The following is a 23,510-nucleotide window of genomic DNA, read 5'->3' on the forward strand; positions in this document are numbered from 1 at the left end:
CTGAGAAAGTCCGCCTGGGTGTTCAGGTCTCCCAGAAGGTGAGTGGCCACCAGTGACACCCCCAAGGCAATGCACATTTCCCATAAGGCTAGAGCCAGACCACAAAGTCTGCGGGAAACTGTGCCTCCCTGCCGGTTCACATACGCCATAGCCGTTGTATTGTCCGTCAGGACTGCCACTGTTCTGTCCCTGAGGGACCTGTGGAAAGATCGGACAGCATGGAAAATTGCTAACAACTCTAGGAAGTTGATATGGTGGTGCGCCTGGGACTGAGGCCAGCGGTCTCCTACACAGAAACCTTCCATATGCGCCCCACAGAGAGCGTCCGTGGTGATCGTGAGGGACGGAGGTTCTCTGTGAAAGGGTGCCCCTTCCATGCCCACCAGTCGAGAGATGCCAGGACCTCTGGCGGGAAAGTCAGACGACGCTCGGGAGAGTCCTGTCCGCACTTGAAGTACGCCAGAAACCATAGCTGCAGCGGCCGCATGCGTAGCCTCGCAAAAACTAAAACTGAAGTGGTGGCGGCCATCAGGCCCAGCAGCCGCTGGAACTGACGAGCCGTGCCCGATGGGTTGTGCTGAAGAGACTGCACCGACTGAATGATGTCGTCTGCCCAATCGGACGGCAGGAACGCCCTGCAGGCCCGAGAATCCAGGACGGCCCCAATGAACTGGACCCTCTGCGAGGGTTGAAGCCGAGACTTCTTGTGGTTCACCTGCAGACCCAGGTCTTGAAGCAGAGAAAGAGTAGTGGCGATGTGGCATTGCAGCGTCTCCCGAGAGGGTGCGACTAGTAGCCAATCGTATATGTACGGAAACAGGGTTATCCCCTGCAACCGTAGGAAGGCCGCAATCACCACCATAGTTTTTGTAAAGACCCTGGGGGCCGTAGATAGACCAAAAGGCAGGGCCCGATACTGAAAGTGGTCGGGTCCAATCGTAAACCGCAGGAAGTATGCGTCTTTTAGATCTAACGTGGCCATCCAATCCCCGCGGTTTAAGAGAGGGAGGATGCTCGGCAGAGATGTCATCTGAAACGTGTGGTAACTGATGAATAAATTCAGAGCCCGGAGGTCCATAATGGGCCGCAGACCTCCGTCCCGTTTCGGAACTATAAAATAACAGGAGTAAAAACTAAGCCTGCTTTGACCTGAAGGAACTTCTTCTCTCAGCGTGTCTGTGGGGCTGGTGGAAACGAAAGTGGGGGTGGGAGGGTTCTGAAAAAACTCTATAACGTAACCTCTCCTTATTATGCCGAGGACCCACTTGTCGGTGGTGATGGCTGACCATGCCTTCAGAAATGGGAAGAGGCGGGTGTGGTCCGACGAAGAAGAAAGGCATGGGGGCAGGGCCGAAAGGCAGTCAAAGGCCCTGCTTGGGTTGCTAAGACCCCTTCTGTCTGGAGGACTGGACAGCCAGTGGAGAATACTTCGGCTTTGGCGTGTATGGCTGCTTGGAAAAAGGCGACGCAGACTTCGGGCGCCAAGGTTGGTCCGGTGACTTAGGGAACGGTTTCCTGCTCCAAGGCTTTGGCCACTGGCGCTTGGACTGAGACCGTGGAGTGAAGACCCCCAGGTTCCTAGATGTTTTATGCTCTTGTCCATTTCTTGCAACACCGAATCGGTGGTTGCACTGAACAGGCCCGAGCCATCAAAAGGCAAGTCCTCTATATAGGCCTGGGTATCATGTTGGAGAGCCGTGGATCGCAGACAGGAATGGCGACGTAAAGCAATTGCAGTGGTTAAGGTCTTCGCGCAGGTATCGCCGGAATGCTTGGAAGAGTTCAGTTGCTGCTTAGCCAACAGCATGCCTTCCTTCTGAAGCTTCCGAAAGGCGACCCTGCTCTGCTCTGGGAGGCTGGGAAGGAGCGTAGAAACCTGGTCCCATAGAGCTTATTGGTACCGGCCCATACAGGCCGCATAGTTGGCGATCTTTACGCCCAAGGACCCTGCAGAGTATAACCTCCTGCCCATATTGTCTAATTTCTTCCCCTCCTTATCGGGAGGAGTAGAATGAGTCTTTTTGGCCTTTGAAGATGACGAAACCACAACTGAGTTCGGTCGCGGGTGATTGTACAGGAACTCCGCACCTGAATCCTGGATACGGTACATATGATCTAGGCGTCTAGATGATCCGGGTGTCGATACCGGTTTGTCCCAGGAGGTCTTAGCTGTATGCAGCATGACGTTAGTCAAAGGCAAAGCCACCGCAGTCGAAGTGTCCATCTGAACAATGTCAAAAACACTGTCGGTAATGACAGGCTGGGGTTGCATAGTGGTAAGCGACAGCGACTGGGCCATGCATTTAATAAGGTCCCCGTAGGATTTCAAGTCCTCCGAAAAGGAAATGGGCTGTTCCTCAGATGTCTTCTGCGAAGGGGAGGGTTCCCCCGGTGAAGACGCCTCCTGTTCCGCAGCAGACGATCCCTCCTCAGATCTAGGGGATACAGCTGGTGAGTCTGACTTGTCAGAGATGTGTGGTTCTGGTGGCGATACTTGACGCTTGGGCTTAGGCTTCTCCAATGGGGCTCTATGCCGAACCGCTTGCCTCGTGTCCTCGACCTCGGGGGGTTTCGACGCCGAAGCAGATGGCAGACGGCGCGGCGGACGATATGACGTTCTGGACCGGTAGGAGGTGTCGGAGGATTGATCCCAATCCAGCTGACGAGGAGGGAGCCACAGGAAGGATGGCTGCATGGGGTAGGCCCCATACAAATATTGCCATTGCCTCTGATCCCAGGGGATCTGTGCAGGAGGGCGCTGAGGATCAATATCCCGGCACCGAGGCGATCGGCTCCTAGACGAGCGGTCTCTGGGTCTTCTCTCTCAGCCCGAGAATGTGGGCTACGGGATCGACGGGGTTGGAGTCGAGCCGGTGGGCTCCGTTCGGTGCCGGAACGTTGCGCGGACTCGATCTCCTGGTCAGAGTCAGAGGAGATGACGAGCTCCATCGACATCGAGGCGATCGGGCGAATCGGGGAAGCAAACAGCTTCAACGGCGGAATGATCGGTGCCGTCGGGTCTGAAGGGGAGGCAGGAGCGGCGGAAGACGAGGATTTAAGTTTTGGCTTATCCAGTTGTCTCGCCTTTTTCTTCTTCTCACCCTGCAAGCCCTTATCCTCTTTAAACCGCTTAGCAGGTACAGAGGATTCCGACAAGGCAGCCGAGGCAGTGTGCTTTGTATGGCGCTCGGCGTCAGAAATCGGGCGCTCGGTATCGACCACTGATGACGTCAATGGCACATCGGTAGTGATGGGTAGATCGACCCGTTCTGCCGCCGAACAGCCCGGAGACAAGGTCTGTTCCATAAGGGCTGCCGCAAGACTCGCCGCCCTATTCTTCCGGGTCTGTCGCGAAAATTTTGCACAGTGCGTGCAAGAGTCAGGGCGATGTAGCTCCCCGAGGCACAGTAAACAGAGCGAGTGTCCGTCAGGTGGAGCTATCTTGCTCCCACACTTGGAGCACCTCCAAAAAAATCCCCACCACCTTTCCATACACAGCCGGGAAGGCAGGAAGACAGGGGGGGGGGGGAAACGGGAGTTTCGCGTTTCAACCCACGCGCGCCCCAAAACCAAGCAGCTAAATACCTATACTAACTAACTAACAACTGTAATAACTATCTACAACTAACTACAACCTACAAATAAAAGAGAAAAAAAAGTTCACCGACCGAAGCAGAAAGATCGACTGATCAGCGCGGCGGTCAGAAGAGAACTGGCGGGATGTCCGCGCCCATCGCAGTGAGCATGCGCGGTGGGGCTCCTGGGCATGCGCACTGGGACGTCGGCACGGAAATCCGCAGCTTTTGAGTTTACCGATCGAGATCGGCGCAGGCGCCTTACTCCCATCAGTGTGATGCACAGAGACCACGAAGAAGATCAGAGCATTACCCGTCAGCCAAGTTTGCTTCTACAAATATAATCAGGCAGTTGTCAGATTATGGGGAAATTCAGCAATATTCGAAAGCAGTCTTTTGAATGCAAACACGATTGTCTGTACTATCAAAAGGATTTTGAGCAAACTAGGATTTTCCTAAAGCATGCAGAAAATATCCACTGGTAAATATCCAGCGGCCCCAACTTGGTGGGACTCTCTACCAGATGACATCAGGGCCCTGCGGGACCTTAAGCAATTCCACGGGACCCGTAAGGCAGAGATGTTCCACCAGGCTTTTGGTTGGGGGCAGCAATGGTTTGTTATTCGGCTTTGGAACTAGAAGAATCCAGGAGGGTGGATTTAATTAGGTAGCTCTACCAAAATAAACTCATCTCTCACCCCCAGGACACTAAGATATAAAGCAGTGTTTGGGGCAGGTATTCCACAAGCCCAGTTAATCCCCCCATAAATAGCCACAATGCACAGGGAAGGTAAAAATAGTTTTTTGTTTCGTACCAGCATAGCAGCTTTCTGCTCAGCCAGCCCCAACATGCAATAATTACAGCTGCTGCTCTTGAGTGTCACACAGCTAAGATTTCATATGATACATGCAAAAGACTATTCATCTAGCCCCAGAGCTCAACTGCATTATACTGCAAGAGAGAACTTTTGCCTCCCAAGGTCATTCCTCCCCGCACACACTTACTGTAATAGCAAATTGATTCCTGAAGTTAAAGGGACAATACTACAAGCTCATTTTTGGCATGTGGGGGGGGGGGAGGGAGGAATTGCTCATGCTTTCCCTCATCCTGATTTTCATATGTTTAAAAGAAAGTTAGAATACAGCCTATGTACATACCACTGTACCTGCATAAAGTTCTCTCCCTCCTTTTTCTTGTAATGTGCATCTCTCACATAGGGCAACGGTGAGTAAGGCATCACAGTGGCACCCCATAAAAACTGAATGCACACTCTTAGAAATGCATCTCCTCCTCCTCTAAACATGAGTGGTTTTCTATGGCAGTTGCATTGGGTTTCCTCAGGAAAGGGCTCCCCAACATTAAGAAGTCGGGAAATGATTCAACTGTCTTGGTAAGCAAGAGTAACTCTGGCCACAAAGCCAAACCAATAATTAGGCAGGCTTCGGTGATCGCCAGAGGCAAGCTGCACCCCTGAGCGGTACACCTGGCCTCAGCAGCAGCAACATAGGGGTGCATCTTATGACCAGTGGTGGCACTGGCTGCCTGGGCCTGCTCACTCGGCCTGCCTTCTACTGCCCCACCACCTCCTCCCCTTGGGAAAGGAGGAAGACATATTTATTATACCTCTGACATAATGAAAAGGCAACAAAAAAATTGTACTAATACAAATAGAGATGTCATGGCAATGCACCATGTTCAATTTCCAATCTAAACATTAAACAGAAGTCTTGCGGTACCATAAACATGAATGGTATTTTATTCCAGTGTAAACTTTCACAGACTTCTTATGAAGCAATTCTCACCGGCAGTGATTTTATGTAGACACTAGCAGTAAAGCCCGTTGTAGGAAGAAATACAACAGGCCCTAGAAAAAAATATTCAGGAGGGAGGTGATGAATGTGTAGGTGGCAGGAAGGAAGGTAGACAAACAGAATGAGAGAGAGAGAGAGAACAAACAGCAGGGAAAAGATGGGGAGAAAAGAGTGAGAGAAAAGCCCTTTCTCCATTCAGCTTTGCTCCACATCTACAAAGCACTGAATTCACCTGCTACAAACTAACATCATTCAAAATACTTCTACATTTAAAAGTTTGCTTCTCACCTTTTTTAAAGTTCTACTATATTTGAAAAAGAGGAAGCCCCTGTCAAGAATCCCGGTGCGGTAGTGCGCACATTGCTGCCTCTTTTGCCTGCCTGAGATCCAGGCAGGTGAAGGGGGTGGCAGGATGCCTCTCCGTCACATGGAGACTGCCTTCCTTTGCCACCACCTCTTTTACCTGCCCAAGACCGGGCAGGCCCAGTGCTAGGGCCTCAGGCGCCCCAGGTTGGCACCTGCCCCATGCCCCCCACTCGTGACTGCCTTGCCACTGCACCCCTGCCCACAGGGACAGCAGACATGGAGGCGTGGAAGGAGGGATGGAAGGTAGCTAATGTCACCCCCATCTTTTAAAAGGGTTCCAGAGGAGATCTGGGAAATTACAGGCCAGTAAGTCTGACTTCAATATTGGGAAAGTTGGTGGACACTGTCATTAAAGAGAGAATTAGTAGGCACATCGATGAACAAAAGTTATTGAGGAAGACTCAGCATGGGTTCTGTAAGGGAAGAACTTGTCTCACTAACCTCTTAAGTTCTTTGAGGGGGTGAACAAACATGTGGACAAAGGGGACCCAATAGACGTTGTCTACCTTGTCTTCCAGAAAGCTCGTGATAAAGTTCCTCATCAAAGGCTCCTTAGTAAGGTCAATAGTCATGCGGTAAAAGGACAATTCCTCTCGTGGATCAAAAACTGGCTAATTAATAGGAAACAGAGTATAAATGAGCAATTTTTGCAGTGGAGGGTGGTAAGCAGTGGGGTACCGCAGGGCTCAATACGGGGTCCCATGCTTTTTCAGTTGTTCATTAATAATTTGGAGTTGGGAGCAAACAGTGAAGTGGCTAAGTTTGTGGATGACACTAAATTATTCAGGGTGGTGAGAACCAGAGAGGACTGTGAAGCACTCCAAAGGATCTGTCAAGGCTGGGTGAATGGGTGTCAACACGGCAAATGAGGTTCAACGTGGCCAAGTGCAAAGTAATGCACATTGGGGCCAAAAATCCTAACTATCAATACAAGTTGATGGGGTGTGAACTGGCAGAGCCTGACCAAGAGAGAAATCTTAGTGATGTAGTAGATAACTCACTGAAAATGTTGAGACAGTGTGCAACTGCAATAAAAAAAAGGCCAACACTAAGCTGGGAATTAATAGGAAGGGAATTGAAAACAAATCAGCCAGTATCATAACGCCCCTGTATAAATCGATAGTGTGGCCTCATTTGGAATACTGTGTACAATTCTGATCACTGCACCTCAAAAAAGATATTATAGCATTGGAAAAAATCCAGAAAAGGGCGACCAGAATGATTAAAGGGTTAGAACACTCTCCCTATGAAGAAAGGTTAAAACGCTTGGGGCTCTAGAGCTTAGAGAAATATCAACTAAGGGGTGACATGAGAAAGGTTTACAAGATTTTGCATGGCATAGAGAAGATAAAGAAAGAAGTATTTTTCTCCCTTTCTCACAGTACAAGAACTTGTAAACACTCACTGAAATTGCTGAGCAGTTGGGTTAGAACAGATAAAAGGAAGTACTTCTTCACCCAAAGGGTGATTAACACATGGAATCAGGCAAGTAGCCAGAAAATTTGGGGTGGAGGGGTCCCCAAAGTAAGAAATTTGGTGGGGGGCCTGCAAGGCCAGATAGCCTTGTTTGCACGGAGTTCGCGCAAACTTCACGAGTTTCCCTTCCTTCTCTGCCCGCCCGTCCTTTCCCTTCCCTTTGCACCCCCCCCCCAGTGTGCCGTCCACTTGCCCACTACGGCCTATGCCTCCATCGCCGGCTCATTACCACCGCCCACCCCTCCTTTCCCTTCACTTCCCGTTGCCCTCCACACATGCAATCATAGTGCAGAGCGCCTGGGCCCTGCCATGATCGCACGGGGGGGGGGGGTGAGGCGAAGGGAAAGGAGGGGCGGGTAGCAGTGGCAGCGATGAGCTGGCAAAGGAGGCACAGGCCGTGGCAGCAGGCAGCGCGCTAGAGGGGGTGCAAAGGGAAGGGAAAGGAGGGGTGGGTGGCGGTGAGCCAACGAAGGAGGCACTGAAAGGAGGGGCCCTACGGGGGTTTAATAGAAGGGCCGTGCCCCCCAGGATCCCCCCCCCGTGGCTTTGGGTCTGCATGAAATTCACTGCCACAGGAGGTGACTGCAGCTGTAAGCATAGACAGCTTCAAGAGGGGACTGGATAAACATATGGAGCAGAGGTCCATCAGTGGCTATTAGCCACAGGGCACTGATGGAACTGTCTGCGGCAGTGATACTCTGCGCTATGATTGCATGTGTGGAGGGCAACGGGAAGTGAAGGGAAAGGAGGTGTTGGCGGTTGTAATGAGCCGGCGATGGAAGCACAGGCCGTAGTGGGCAAGTGGACGGTGCACTGGGGGGGGGGGGTGCAAAGGGAAGGGAAAGGAGGGGTGGGCAGCGGGCCAGCGGAGGAGGCACAGGCTGCCACTGCAGGCAGGCGGTGTCCAAGTTTATATAATCACCAATGATTTTACCCAATCTAGATGACAAAATAGCAGTAAAAATTTTATAATCAGAGTTGAGCAAAGAGATCGGTCTATAAGACTTAGGGTCAGTTTGGTCTCTGTCTTTCTTTAATAGCACTATAATTTTGGCTCTCTTCCAAGAATCATGAATCACACCTGTGCTTAAAGCAATATTATAGACATTTATATCAAAACTGGGGAGAGAGAAGTAAAAAAAGAGTTTATAGAATTCATTTGTGAAGCCATCTAAGCCAGGGGACATTAGCTTTAAGTGATTTTATAACTGCTTTTAATTCCTCAGAATCAATAGGGTGGTCTAGAAACTGCTGATGGGCGTAAGACAAAGTAAAAGGAAGTTTATGAGAGTTAAAGAAATTTTCAATTGGTTCTGAAGGTGGGTCTCTGGAAGAATAAAGTTTAGACTAGTAATGAGTAAAAGATTTTAGAATTTGATCTGTGGAATTATGTAAAGTACCTGAAGAATCTTTGATACTATGAACCCCAAGTTCCATTGACTTCTTATAAACCTTCCATGCCGAATGGATTTTGAATTTCTGTACCAGTATTTTTGTTTCAAGAATAAGAGCTGACGCTGAATTTTTTGTTTCCAGGACTTCAAGCTTCTTTCTCTCTTTCTGTAATTTCTTGTAAATTTTTGAACTACATGTCTTTTTATGAAGAGTTTCTCATTCCTTAATATTAGTCATTATTTCTTGGGCTAACTTATTTCTTTTTCTCTTATAGGCTGAAGAGATAGAAATAATCTTGCCCCGAAAAACCGCTTGAAAGGCGTCCCGTATAACATTTAAATGTATATCAGGAGTCTGGTTATATTTGAAATACTCATGAATTTGTTCACTTAATATTTTTGATACATTCTTGTCAGTTAAGAGTTGTTAAGTCTCTACATGAAGCCCTAATTTTTCTTTTCAATCAAATAAAACTTACAGAAAACTGGAGAATGATCTGACCATTGACATAGAAGAATGTTTATATTATCAAATTCTGAGTAATGAAGAAGCAGCTAGAATATAGTCAATTCTTGTGTAAGTACGAAATTGGGATGAGTACTAAATATAATCCTGAGTATTGGGATTACAAGATCTCCAAACATCAATCAAATTTTCAAGTAATTTTTTTTAAATCAGTGAATTTATTATGGGTCTTAGAATGAGCAAGATTTGAAGTGGCATGAACAGTTTTGTCTAAATCTTTAACTATAACCATGTTAAAATCAGAACCAATAATTACTGGCCCATCTTGGAAAATCATAAGTTTTTGTAAGACATCAGTAATGAAGCCCAATTGTCCTGAGTCAGGAGCATAAATAGCAGCCAAAGTTAGCCGAGTTCCATTTAAGAGACCCTTCAAGAATAAATATCTGCCTTGTGGGTCTTGATCACAAGCCTGACACTGGAATCTAGTTCTTTTGGGGAAAAGGATGGCCACACCCCGGGCATGAGATGAGCCACAGGCCACATAAGTCTGAGGGAACCTATGTGATTGAAGAAGCATGTTAATATTATTCTTCAAATGGGTCTCCTGTAAAAAAACCTATATCAGCTGAATGGTTAATTAGATATGAATGAATTCGCCTTGTTTTGATTTTATTATTAATCCCCCTACAATTAAGAGTAATGACATTCATTACGTCTGCCATGAATCTAAGAATGTAATAAAATTTTTAAAAATCCCCCAAAATACATTTCATAAATATGGGTAAAGCAGGAGACTAAAAAGGGTAAAATTCTGTACCTTAAAAGAATAAGAAACATTCACTTATAAACAGACAAATTCATTAAGTTCTTAATCGCACTAAAATCGAACATGCTTAAAACTAGGTTATGGGTATAGCAGTGTATAAATTGCGCATAACAATTGGAAAAGACAAGATAAATCTCCTATAACAATACATATAGCAGGCTTGCAAATATGTGTATATATAACAGTTACAACAGTAGTCATTCCATAACTTGAGTGAGAAAACTGCAACTGATTTTGAAATTAGTCTTTCAACTATATGCAGCATCATCAGTGTAAGAGACAACCATTCTAACAAACTCTGTCTTGCATGTGAATAAGAGAATCTATAAAAGCAATGGACTACTAAGTTCCAAAAGGCACATTGTAACCGCATTAACCATGTAATGATGTACCCAGATATTGCAGCACTGTAATAAAAACAAGCCTGGAGACTAATGAGAAACCAACATCTCTACCTAAAAGGAACAAGCTGCTGTTACATCCCCAGTTACCTGAATAAACTAAGACTATAAAGTAACCAAAGTACAAAATTAATGTCAATCAAAAATAGAAATTGAAAAGGTTTTAGAAAGGATTTTTCTAATATCAGGAGAAAGTGAGCCAGTATAAGCAGTCTTGAAAATGGATAAGAGAAAAAGCTGTTTGCTAGCATAAGAATCCAACTAGGAAATAGAAACAAAAATTCTAAAACACCCCTTACCCCTCTGCATAATATTACAGAAGAAGAAGAAGGAAGGAGAAGCAGCAGAAGACGACTGCAGATTTATACCCTGCCCATCTCTCTGATTCAGAGACTCAGAGTGGCTTACAATCTCCTATATCAGTGGTCCCCAACCTTTTTGGCCCCGGGGACTGGCCCCAGGGCTGGCCTGCCCACCGTGGCCCCAGGGCCGGCAGGCTGGGGGTACCAAATTCAGCCTCCCCCCTGTGATACCTCCTCCTCCCTCCATTTCCCCAGGATGCCTCCTCCCCACACGCCCCCACAGCGCCTCCTCCTCCCTCCGTTTCCCCACAATGCCTCCTCCTCCGGGCCAGCCCCTGCAGCACCTCCTTCTTCCTCCATTTCCCCATGATGCCTCCTCCTCCTTGCGATGCCTCCTCCTCCTCACCCACCCTGCAGCGCCTCCTCCTCCCTCCATTTCTCCAAGTTTAAGGCCATGGAAGATGGCAGTGAAGTGCTTCTCTGGCTCTTTAGAGACCGACCCCTCAAAAGGGAAACTGCGGCAGCAGTGCAAGTGACTGGCTGAAAAAGCCACACTGCCCTTGCCAACTGGAGGACAAACAGAGGGAGGAGGAGGCGCTGTCGGGGCGGGCAGGGTGGCAAGGCTGCGCATCACTGCACGGGGTAGGGTAGTGGGGCTGTGCGGCCCAGTCACCAACACTGTACAGACCAGTACCAGTCCCCGGCCTGGGGACCTCTGTCCTATATCTTCTCCCCCCACAACAGACACCCTGTGAGGTGGGTGGAGCTGAGAGGGCTCTCACAGCAGCTGTCCTTTCAAGGACAACTCCTGCCAGAGCTATGGCTAACCCAAGGCCATTCCAGCAACTGTAAATGGAGGAGCGGGGAATCAAACCTGGTTCTCCCAGATAAGAGTCCACACACTTAACCACTACATCAAACTGGAGAAGTTAAGAGTGCCAGACTAGGATCTGACCCAGGTTTGAATTCCCATTCTGCCATGAAAGCTTCCTGGGTAATCTTGTGCTAATGACACATGAACCCAATCTAGCTCACAGGGTTGTTGTGAGGATAAAAAAAAAGGCAGGGTTGGAGAATGTTGTAAACTGCTTTGGGAAGAAAGGCAGAGGAGTTATAAATAAAATATACAAACATGCCTGAACATGTTTAGGAAAGAACTGCGTGGCTTCCAGAGCTCTGCTCCTGTGTCTTTAAGATCTGCTTGTTCTGCAGACCTTAGGAGATGATTACGATGGTGCTTACCTTCACGTTGTGAAGTCTTTATTTGGCAGAGGAGCAGGCCACCTTTTTCCTGGTCACTAAGAAGTGTGAAGGGCATGACTGCCCCATGACCAAAAATAACTTACAAAATGCATCCCATGGATACAATCTTGAATAAAGTCTACGGATACTAATTTCTAAGACTTAACATACCCCTTACAGTGGGCATGTATGAGACAGTGGTTTACAAAATTATGCATAAGGTAGAGAGAGTTGACAAAAAAAAAAATTCTCTTTCTCCCAAAATACTAGAACTTGAAGGTATCCAATTAAGCTGATAGGCAGTAGATTCAAGACAAAGAAAAGGAAATATTTCTTTACAAAGTGTGATTAAAATGTAGAATTCAATGTCAGAGGATGTAGTGACAGCCACAGGCACAAGAACCTTTAAAGGAGGATTAGATAGATTCATGGAGGATAGGTCTATCAGCGACTACTAGCCATGGTGACTGGAGGGAACCTCCACAGTCAGAGGCGCTAAACCTCTGGGTGCCAGAGGAGGTAACACCAGGGGAAGGTCTCAGCTTCTATACCCTGTTGTTGGCCCTCCAGAGGAACTGGCTGGCCACTGCATGAGACAGGATGTTGAGCATGATGGACCACTGGTCCGATTCAGTAGGGCTCTTCTTATGGTACAGCCACCAGCAACTTTTATAGTATTTTTGTCATGGACATATGAAGCTGCCTTCTACTGAATCAGACCCTTGGTCCATCAAAGTCAGTATTGTCTACTCAGACTGGCAGCGGCTCTCCAGGGTCTCAAGCTGAGGTTTTTCACACCTATTTGCCTGGACCCTGTTTGTGGAGATGCCAGGGATTGAACCTGGGACCTTCTGCTTCCCAAGCAGATGCTCTACCACTGAGCCACCATCCCTCCCCTGCTCTCCAGGGTCTCAAGCTGAGGTTTTTCACACCTATTTGCCTGGACCCTTTTTTGGAGATTCCAGGGATTGAACCTGGGACCTTCTGCTTCCCAAGCAGATGCTCTACCACTGAGCCACCATCCCTCCCCTGCTCTCCAGGGTCTCCAGCTGAGGTTTTTCACACCTATTTGCCTGGACCCTGTTTGTGGAGATGCCAGGGATTGAACTTTGGACCTTCTGCTCCCCAAGCAGATGCTCTGCCACTGAGCCACCGTCCCTTCCTTCATACTCCCAACCACTGCATTAATAGGGATCACTACTAGAGGTATCCTTGGCCCACCATTTCACACATTATGTTTCACTGACATATTTAAAATGTATAATGTTTGAACAGCCCCTTAGTAAGAGATTCAGTTTTCACATACATGTACATACAAGCACTAACACACATGCATTTAATTTGCCATCTGACAACATTTTGCATCTCATATCTTAGCCAAAGGTATCTTTTTTACTTCCTTTAACATGGTATACTACCCATAGCTTAGCCAAGATGAGCGGATGGTGAAATAGGTTCCTAGTTCCTTAAGTCTGCAGCTCTCCATCCAGCTTGGTATCTCTGCACTGTACCAATGGATAAACTTTGCAATGACGATGCCCCCCCAGTAGTGGAAGGCAGCCCCCAAGTATTCTGGGCAGACGCATATTCAAGTGGGAGTCTGGATGAGCAACTGCCGTGTGTTAGGGGCTAAGAAGAAGAAGATGATATTGGATTTATATCCCGCCCTCCACTCCGAAGAGTCTCAGAGCAGCTCACAATCTCCTTTACCTTCCTCCCCCACAACAGACACTCTGTGTGGTAGATGAAGATACTGGATTTATATCCCACCCTCCACTCCGAAGAGTCTCAGAGCGGCTCACAATCTCCTTTACCTTCCTCCCCCACAACAGACACCCTGTGAGGTGGGTGGGGCTGGAGAGGGCTCTCACAGCAGCTGCCCTTTCAAGGACAGAGGCTCAGAGAGGCTCACAATCTCCTTTCCCTTCCTCCCCCACAACAGACACCCTGTGAGGTAGATGAAGATACTGGATTTATATCCTGCCCTCCACTCTGAAGAGTCTCAGAGCGGCTCACAATCTCCTTTCCCTTCCTCCCCCACAACAGACACCCTGTGAGGTAGATGAAGATACTGGATTTATATCCTGCCCTCCACTCTGAAGAGTCTCAGAGCGGCTCACAATCTCCTTTCCCTTCCTCCCCCACAACAGACACCCTGTGAGGTAGATGAAGATATTGGATTTATATCCCGCCCTCCACTCTGAAGAGTCTCAGAGCGGCTCACAATCTCCTTTCCCTTCCTCGCCCACAACAAACACCCTGTGAGGTAGATGAAGATATTGGATTTATATCCCGCCCTCCACTCCGAAGAGTCTCAGAGGGGCTCACAATCTCCTTTCCCTTCCTCCCCCACAACAGACACCCTGCGAGGTGGGTGGGGCTGGAGAGGGCTCTCACAGCAGCTGCCCTTTCAAGGACAGAGGCTCAGAGCGGCTCACAATCTCCTTTCCCTTCCTCCCCCACAACAGACACCCTGTGAGGTAGATGAAGATATTGGATTTATATCCCGCCCTCCACTCCGAAGAGTCTCAGAGCGGCTCACAATCTCCTTTACCTTCCTCCCCCACAACAGACACCCTGTGAGGTAGGTGGGGCTGAGAGAGTTCTTACAGCAGCTGCCCTTTCAAGGACAACCTCTGCCAGAGCTGTGGCTGACCCAAGGCTATTCCAGCAGGTGCAAGTGGAGGAGTGGGGAATCAAACCCGGTTCTCCCAGATAAGAGTCCGCGCACTTAACCACGACACCAAACTGGCTCTCAGTTTGCGGTTAATCAAGAAGCCAGCCCTGCAAGGCAGCTCACTTGCAAATTGATTTCTACAAACAATTACTTGGTAAAAAAAAAACATAGTCTCCTGAGCAAGCACCAGTCGTTTCCGACTCTGGGGTGACATCGCATCACAACGTTTTCACGGCAGACTTTTTACGGGATGGTTTGCCATTGCCTTCCCCAGTCATCTACACTTCCCCCCCAGCAAGCTGGGTACTCATTTGACCGACCTCGGAAGGATGGAAGGCTTGGTAGCTGTAACCAAAATAGGCCACAGGACTGGGTGTGGCCAGCATGGCACACCAGAGAGCCAGTGTGCTGCAGTTGTTAAAAGTGTCAGACTACACGGTTCAGATCCCCACTTGTGTCTTGGAAGTCTGTTGGGTGCCCCTGGTCTGGTCACACTTTCTCACCCTAACCTAATTCACAGGGATCAGGATGTTGTGGGGGTAAAATGGAGGAGAGAAGCTGATTTGGGTCCCCATGGGCAGGGCTGGCCCTACACTGTCTGACACCCTAGGCAAGGCTAACTTCTGCCCCCCACCCTGCACTGATAACATCACCAAGTCACATAGGGGGCAATGGGAGCTGGGCAACCCATCGCAAGTGCGCTCTAACAGTGGCAAGAACTAGTGCCTTGGCTATTGCCCGTTTTTTTTATCTGAAAGGGAATCAATATGTCCCTAAGAGCTTTCAATGCGAAATCGAGCCCCCAACTCTTATATGGTGCCCCCATATGGATCAGTGCCTTTGATCACACCACTGAAGGCCCGCAATCTTTCTTTTTGAGGAAAATACTGGGATTACCCAACTGTGTTCCTTATACTGCAATTTGCATGGAAACTGGACTGTTGCTGCTGGAAACTCACGCCTGGCTTCTGACCTTTAAGTTTTGGCTGCGCCTTTTATTTAACTCTGATCAGAACTCTTTCACCTTTTTGATGCTGATGAACCATCATGCATCCAAATGGTTGACCCTGATCCAAAAGAAAATCACATCCATAGGAATTTCCTTGGATGCATTTTATCTATCCTCTGCTTCTGCGGTATTTCAATCCATCAAACGTAGACTACTAGATATCCAGTTGCAACGTCTGACTGAGGCAGCTCAGAAATCTTGCTCCCCAAGTCACCTGGGTTTATCCCAGACTCCTGGGCTTCTAGCTCCCTATTTCCTCTTTTTAAATGATCCTCACCAAAGAAGAGCACTCATGCTGGCTAGATTCAATGCATTACCATCGGCCATCCTTTTCAGAAGATACCACAGAATCCCCCACAATCTTAGACGATGCCCTTGTAGCCAAGGAGTCATCGAAACGGTCCCTCGTGTTCTTCTGGACTGCTCTTTCTAAAGCAGTCCACGAGCAAGATACCTGGATGCACTGCTCTCCGACCACCAAGGCCTTTCTGACAATGCCAAGGTCCGCGTTTTACTCCACGGGAAACACAACTTTGTCACTACTCACGTTGCTTGCTTTTTACAGGTTGCGATCCAAATCAGAGAGGCTTTTACTCATGCATAGCCCTCAGCTATTTTATGTCATTTAACGTTTGCTGGTTTTAAGGTTTTATTATATCCTATAGTGTTACTTTTGGTTTTAAAGTATACTGTATTCTTACATTAATGCCAATTAAGGTCTAATATCAATACATAGGGGGCACACAATTTGGCGCACCCCAGGAGGCCAGCACCCTAGCCAGTCACCTAGTTTGCCTAGTGCAGGGAGTGGGGGAGAAACACAGGGTACAAATGAATTAAATAATAAATGAATGTTACGTACAGCAGGGATATGACGTATAAAGTCTCAGGACTCTAATAGGACATTGGGATATCCATTGTGGCCTGTAGTTCCCAAACATACAATTCATTCATTTTCAAAATCAACAAACCACAACCGGCAGGCTAGTGCATAGGTATTCATACAACTGCTGCAGCTTGCTACATAAAAACATAAGAAGAGCTCTGCTGAATCAGAGTAGTCTCTCTATTTCAGCATCCTGTTAATACACAGTATTCCAATCCTGCTATGTGCATGAAGGCAAGACTGCAGGAAATCAGAACTCGTAGCTGTGGGAGGTGAGGCAGACAGAAATCCTCTTTCAAATTTTGTATCCTAGAAAAAAGTCTTAATAATTACAACACACACATCGAGGACTAAAATACGTAGTGACTCATGAGCAACAGAAAGAGGTGGCTGAAGAACTGAGGCTTATCAAAATGGATTTTTTTAAAATTTAGTTGGAAAATTATGGTAGTCATAGCAAGAAATTTGCTAGGCAGTGGATCTGGCCGTCAAAGTTCATTTGGGTTTTACATCCTTAATTCAATGAACAACATAAACATATGAACCTATGAAGCTGCCTTCTACTGAATCAGACCCTCAGTCCATCCAAGTCAGTATTGTCTACTCAGGCTGGCAGCGGCTCTCCAGGGTCTCAAGCTGAGGATTTTCACACCTACTTGCCTGGACCCTTTTTAGTTGGAGATGCCAGGGATTGAACCTGGGACCTTTGCTTCCCAAGCAGATGCTCTACCACTGAGCCACCGTCCCTCCCCTAACATACGAAGCTGCCTTCTACTGAATCAGACCCTTGGTCCATCCAAGTCAGTATTGTCTTCTCAGACTGGCAGCGGCTCTCCAGGGTCTCAAGCTGAGGATTTTCACACCTACTTACCTGGACCCTTTTTGGAGATGCCAGGGATTGAACACCTGGGACCTTCTGCTTCCCAAGCAGATGCTCTACCACTGAGCCACTGAGCCAACGAATGTTGCACTTGAGAAAGAGAGCGACTGAAAGAGTCTCTCCTCATGGATCTCACCATGAAGCAGGAGACGGAAGAAATGGCAACACTGCCAGAAGTTATTCTGCAAAATGAGGAAGGCAGAAGGAGCAGTGCCCTTCGTTCCAGAAATTAAAATGACAAAAGCCCACTCAATGCACAGCAGCCAAGAAGGTCAGAGCGCCTGCTCCGGCTGCAACGCCACTGAGGATGTTCTCCGCAGCTGAGAACGAAACGTCTGGAAGGAAAACTTTCTCCAGTAGAACACGGCACTTGAGCCCGAAAGACTCTACAAACCCTAAACGCTCGACTGCCAGACAGTCTCCAAACAACAGAACAAAAAGCCGCTCCTCGCACCGCACGCTAAGTCTCTCACCGCAACCTCTTTCGTTTTGTTATTTGCCGTCACCTCAGCGACTCGCTTCAAACAACCCCTCCCAACGCTCTCATGCCCTTCGCTCCGCGGTTCATTAAGAGAAGCGCAGCGCTCCAAGGGAACTCGCGCACCGCGCACGCTCGTCGCGAAGGCTGCAACAAACCGAAGCAAAGGGGAGAGCTTTTACGCATGCCCGGCCAGGGGAACCCCGCTTGTCGGCATCCATTCGCCTGCGGGAAGAGAGCGCCGGACCGAGGGCGGTGGACTCGGGGGAGTGCAGGGTCTTTCTGAAACGGGCGGGAGGAAGCGCGGCATGAGCTGGGGATCCTTCGCCGCCTGTTCAGAGCAGACCCAAGGAAGCGGCACCGAAGCAAGTCCAAGACAGGCTTCCCAATCCCCAGGTCCCAGCGGGGGGGATCCCCCGATTTTACAGGCTTCCCCCCTCCCCCAGCCAGCTGGCCAGCGGGGGAAGCCCCGCCCCCACAGCCATTATGCACCTCCAGGAACGATTCCCATAGGGAATGATGGGGAATTGATCTGTGGGTATCGGGGGCTCTGGGGGGGGCTGTTTTTTGAGGTAGAGGTGCCAAATTTTCAGTATAGCATCTAGTGCCTCTCCCCAAAATACCTCCTAAGTTTCAAAAAGATTGGACCAGGGGGTCCAATTCTACGAGCCCCAAAAGAGGGTGCTGCTATCCTTCATTATTTCCTATGGAAGGAAGGCATTTTAAAAGGTGTGCTGTCCCTTTAAATATGATGGCCAGAACTCCCTTGGAGTTCAACTGTGCTTGTCACACCCTTGCTCCTGGCTCCGCCCCCAATGTCTCCTGGCTCCACCCCCAAAGTCTCCTGGCTCCACCCCCAAAGTCCCCAGATATTTCTTGAATTGGCCTTGGCAACCCTTGTTCCTGGCTCCGCCCCAATGTCTCCTGGCTCCACCCCCAAAGTCCCCCGATATTTCTTGAATTGGGCTTGGCAACCCTTGCTCCTGGCTCCACCCCAATGTCTCCTGGCTCCACCCCCAAAGTCCCCCAATATTTCTTGAATTGGGCTTGGCAACCCTTGCTCTGCCCCAATGTCTCCTGGCTCCACCCCCAAAGTCCCCCGATATTTCTTGAATTGGGCTTGGCAACCCTTGCTCCTGGCTCTGCCCCAATGTCTCCTGGCTCCGCCCCCAAAGTCCCCCGATATTTCTTGAATTGGGCTTGGCAACCCTTGCTCCTGGCTCCGCCCCAATGTCTCCTGGCTCCGCCCCCAAAGTCCCCCGATATTTCTTGAATTGGGCTTGGCAACCCTTGCTCCTGGCTCCGCCCCAATGTCTCCTGGCTCCACCCCCAAAGTCCCCCGATATTTCTTGAATTGGGCTTGGCAACCCTTGCTCCTGCCTCCGCCCCAATGTCTCCTGGCTCCACCCCCAAAGTCCCCCGATATTTCTTGAATTGGCCTTGGCAACCCTTGTTCCTGGCTCCACCCCAATGTCTCCTGGCTCCACCCCCAAAGTCCCCTGATATTTCTTGAATTGGCCTTGGCAACCCTTGTTCCTGGCTCCACCCCAATGTCTCCTGGCTCCACCCCCAAAGTCCCCTGATATTTCTTGAATTGGCCTTGGCAACCCTTGTTCCTGGCTCCACCCCAATGTCTCCTGGCTCCACCCCCAAAGTCCCCTGATATTTCTTGAATTGGGCTTGGCAGCCCTAGTCCAAGAGGATCCTATTCACGTTTGCTAAGCAGCAGCACGAGGTTCCTTAGTCGAGGCGCACAAAGCTGCTCTATTTCACGACGCGGGCCCGTCCCCCTTTTGCAAAGCAGCACGGCCGCCTGCAACGGATCCTTCTTAGGCTAACTGGAGAGGCGACGCATCTTCCTCGCCGAACCGGGCCGGTACCGCCCCCTTCCCAACTCGCCTTCCCCTTCCCCTTCGTTATAACATCTCCCGAAGTCCAGCATTTAAAAATACCTCCGTGGATCAGATGCAGCGACCAGAGAAGGGGAAAGCCGCGTGGAGCGGCTCAGGGAAGCCTTCCGAGGACGAGCCGGAGTTAGAAACTCCCGCCGGATCCCCGCCTGCCTCCTCTCGCCCGCGCGGCACCATCCGGCTGAGCCCGCTTGCAATTCCTCAGCCTGCCCCTTTTGCAGACGCGGCTCGCTTAATGCCGGGCAGCCTTATTTGGCAATGTTCTGCAGGAACTTAGGGGCCGGCGGGGTCTGCGCCGGGCATGCGGCCGGGGGAGTGGCGGCGGGGGCGGGCCGGGGGCTTGCAGTTTGCACAAGAAACGCTGGGAAGCTGCAGCCTGAGTGGGAGGGAAAGGAAGCCGGACCCGGGATGGGGGCACGGCAAGGGCTGAGCGTGCAGAGAGGGGCACCAGTGCAGCCACCTCGCCTGGAAGACGGCTGCACCCCGCGGGAAGGAGCACGCCGCCTACAGCCGGCAGTGGAGCTTAAACTCATTCGCTGCTGAAAAGGTCGTCTTAGAAAGAAACACTTGAGCATCGGAGGTGTCCTTCAGGCGCTTGTGGTAGTCCTTGTATTGTGATTATCACTAATCTGGCTGCCTTAAAAACCAATGGCCTTAGACTGGTGTAACTGTTTTTAGAGTTGCACTGCAGTGCGATAGAATCTCAGTGTTCGGAGGCAGCAGCCCTGTGAATATTAGGGAGGGGGCAGGGATAGGGTGCTGATTTCTCTAGGGTTGCCAATCCCCAGGTGGGGGCAGGGGATCCCCCGGTTTGGAGGCCCTCTCCCCGCTTCAGGGTCGTCAGAAAGCGGGGGGGGGGGGGGCGGGAGGGGAGGGAAATGTCTGCTGGGAACTCTGTTATTCCCTATGGAGATTTATTCCCATAGAAAATCATGGAGAATTGATCCGCGGGTATCTGGGGCTCTGGGGGGGCTGTTTTTGGGGGTAGAGATACCAAATTTTCAGTATAGCATCTAGTGCCTCTCCCCAAAATACCCCCCAAGTTTCAAAAAGATTGGATCAATGGGTCCAATTCTATGAGCCCCAAAAGAAGGTGCCCCTATCCTTCATTATTTCCTATGGAAGGAAGGCATTGAAAAGGCGTGCCATCCCTTTAAATGTGAGGGCCAGAACTCCCTTTGGAGTTCAATGATGCTTGTCACAGCCTTGATCTTGGCTCCACCCCTAATGTCTCCAGGCTCCACCACCAAAGTCTCCTGGCTCCACCCCCAAAGTCCCCAGATATTTTTTGAATTGGGCTTGGCAACCCTAGATTTCTCTGGCCTGTAGAAGGAGGGACCTGGTTGTCCCCTGTGAGTCCAAAACACTGGACTACATGGAGCACTGGTTTGGTCCAGCACAGCTACCCTTATGCTCTCATGCGTTTATAGGGTTGCTAAGTCCAGTTTAAGAAATATCTGGGGACCTCGGGGGTGGAGCCAGGAGGCTTTGGGGGTGGAGCCAGGAGACTTTAGGGTGGAGCCAAGATCAAGGCTGTGACAAGCATAATTGAACTCCAAAGGGAGTTCTGGCCATCACAGTTAAAGGGACGGCACACCTTTTCAATGCCTTCCTTCCATAGAAAGTAATGAAGGATAGGGGCACCTTCTTTTGGGGCTCATAGAATTGGACCCCCTGGTCCAATCGTTTTGAAACTTGGCGGATATTTTGGGAAGAGGTACTAGATGCTGTACTGAAATTTTGGTGCCTCTACCTCAAAAAACAGCCCCCCCCCCCGAGCCCTAGATACCCGTGGATCAATTCTCCATTATTTTCTATGGGAATAAATCTCCATAGGGAATAACAGAGTTCCCAGCAGACATTTCCCTCCCCTCCCCCTGCTTTCTGACAACCCTGAAGCGGGGGGAGGGCCTCCAAACCGGGGGATCCCCTGCCCCCACCTGGGGATTGGCAACCCTATGCGTTTAGCATTATTTCAGTGGCATACGGCTGTTAATCCCAGGAAGAAGAAAAAAATTTCAACTGAATGCCTGTTTTTAAAGCCAATTTAGAATTCACACATTACAGCAATAACCTTCAACTTTTTCAGATATAGGTTCCATCTTTACTTGCAATATGGAACCCAGCTCCCCCCACACACTTTATTTTTATTATATTGAGAGTTAATGTGGCACAACAGCTAAGAATGAGATGTCCCTCCTTAAAATTTTACCTCTGCTCCATGACTTACTGTAGGCAACCCGCTATCTCATAGTTTTGCACCTTCCCATAAGATATGAGGATAATTGACATTGATCTGCCTTCAAGGGTTGCTATAAGACTTACATTCATATAATGTCTATAAAGTACTTTGAACAGTGAAAGCACTATTAAATGCTAAGTACTCTATTATTATAATTATTACTCTAATTACCCACATAATGAAAAAATTAGCATCCACAGACAAGGTATAGATCACTAATATACTCAAAGAACTCTCCAGGTATTTTAAAGAAATGAGCTTGTATTTTTGGTGGGGTCAAAAACGCTCCAGAAGGGATAGATGTCAAAAGCAGCTAGATGTCAGTTAAAGGGAAAAATGGAGGGGAGGATAAATCATCCTATTCAGGCCCCTCAGAGTTTAGAAAATCCTGGCTTTAAGGGATCAGTTGGGATTTACAAATTGTTCCCCTCTCGTGAGGCTTCTCACAGATCCCAAACTTATTGTTGTTATTATCTGGATATTCAGATCTGCCGTCTCTTTTTGTCTTCCCTCTGCACAAAACACAACACAAACTCGAATTATAGAGCGTAACCTAGTTGTGGGTAATTAATTACAGAAATGCAAAGCCATCCTGTGTGCAGTAAGTCAGCTTACTTGGGAGCAAGTGCACACATCATTTCAACAAAATCAAGGATGCACGCATTCAAGTTATAGCAGATTATTTTTATTTATTTATTTATAAATATTTACGCCAGTTTGGTGTAGTGGTTAAGCGTGCGGACTCTTCTTTCTGAGAACTGGGTTTGATTCCCACTCCTCCACTTGCACCTGCTAGCATGGCCTTGGGTCAGCCATAGCCCTGGCAGAGGTTGTCCTTGAAAGGGCAGCTGCTGGGAGAGCCCTCTCCAGCCCCACCCACCTCACAGGGTGTCTGTTGTGGGGGAGGAAGGGAAAGGAGATTGTGAGCCGCTCTGAGACTCTTCGGAGTGGAGGGCGGGATATAAATCCAATTTCTTCTTCTTCTTCTTCTTCTTCTTCTTTTTGTTAATTTCTATTCCGCCCTTTCCTGCAAGTGGGCTCAGGGCAGACAACAACAAAAGTTAAAACAATTAAAAACTACAAGCTAAAACCATAAAATACAATAAAACAAATAGCACATGTGTCACAGGCAGTGGTTTCCATTGGGCGCATTCTGTATTATCAGTACAACAGTTGGCCCAGAGACGGAATAATAAATTAAGGTAAAATAATATAGCATAAGGATGTCCGCTGCCTCAACTGAAGGCCCAGCAGAACAGCTCCGTCTTGCGGGCCCTACACAATGGCATTTTGCCTTTCATTCCTGAATGAAGAGTAAAGCCAGTATTCCTATCAGATGCTGGTCTTTCTGGTGGTGGGGGGGGGGGGGGAGGGAATGGAACCTGCTAACCAACCAAAGATGTTGACAATGCAACCACAAAACACCCAGAATGCCTGGTGATTATACTATTGTGGATACAATATTCAAATAAATCTGGCACTGGAATCACTTTTTGTTTTACTGGCACAAGCACAATGATACAATAACCAGCTGTGTGGCAACTCAGGACACAGAAAACATATCC

At 48.8% G+C, this 23,510-nt stretch overlaps 1 protein-coding gene across 1 annotated transcript in view; it reads right to left on the minus strand.

The window, feature by feature from the left end:
- MYLK (myosin light chain kinase) overlaps positions 1-19,917 on the minus strand; it is a 440,102-nt gene extending 420,185 nt beyond the window's left edge. The window contains exon 1 of the mRNA XM_060262723.1: positions 19,746-19,917. The gene's annotated coding sequence lies outside the window, so the exon portion shown is untranslated. The remainder of the gene's footprint in view (positions 1-19,745) is intronic.
- Positions 19,918-23,510: the final 3,593 nt, after the last annotated feature.

The sequence above is a fragment of the Heteronotia binoei genome, chromosome 21 (assembly GCF_032191835.1).
Source record: "Heteronotia binoei isolate CCM8104 ecotype False Entrance Well chromosome 21, APGP_CSIRO_Hbin_v1, whole genome shotgun sequence".
NCBI classification, from domain to species: domain Eukaryota; kingdom Metazoa; phylum Chordata; class Lepidosauria; order Squamata; family Gekkonidae; genus Heteronotia; species Heteronotia binoei.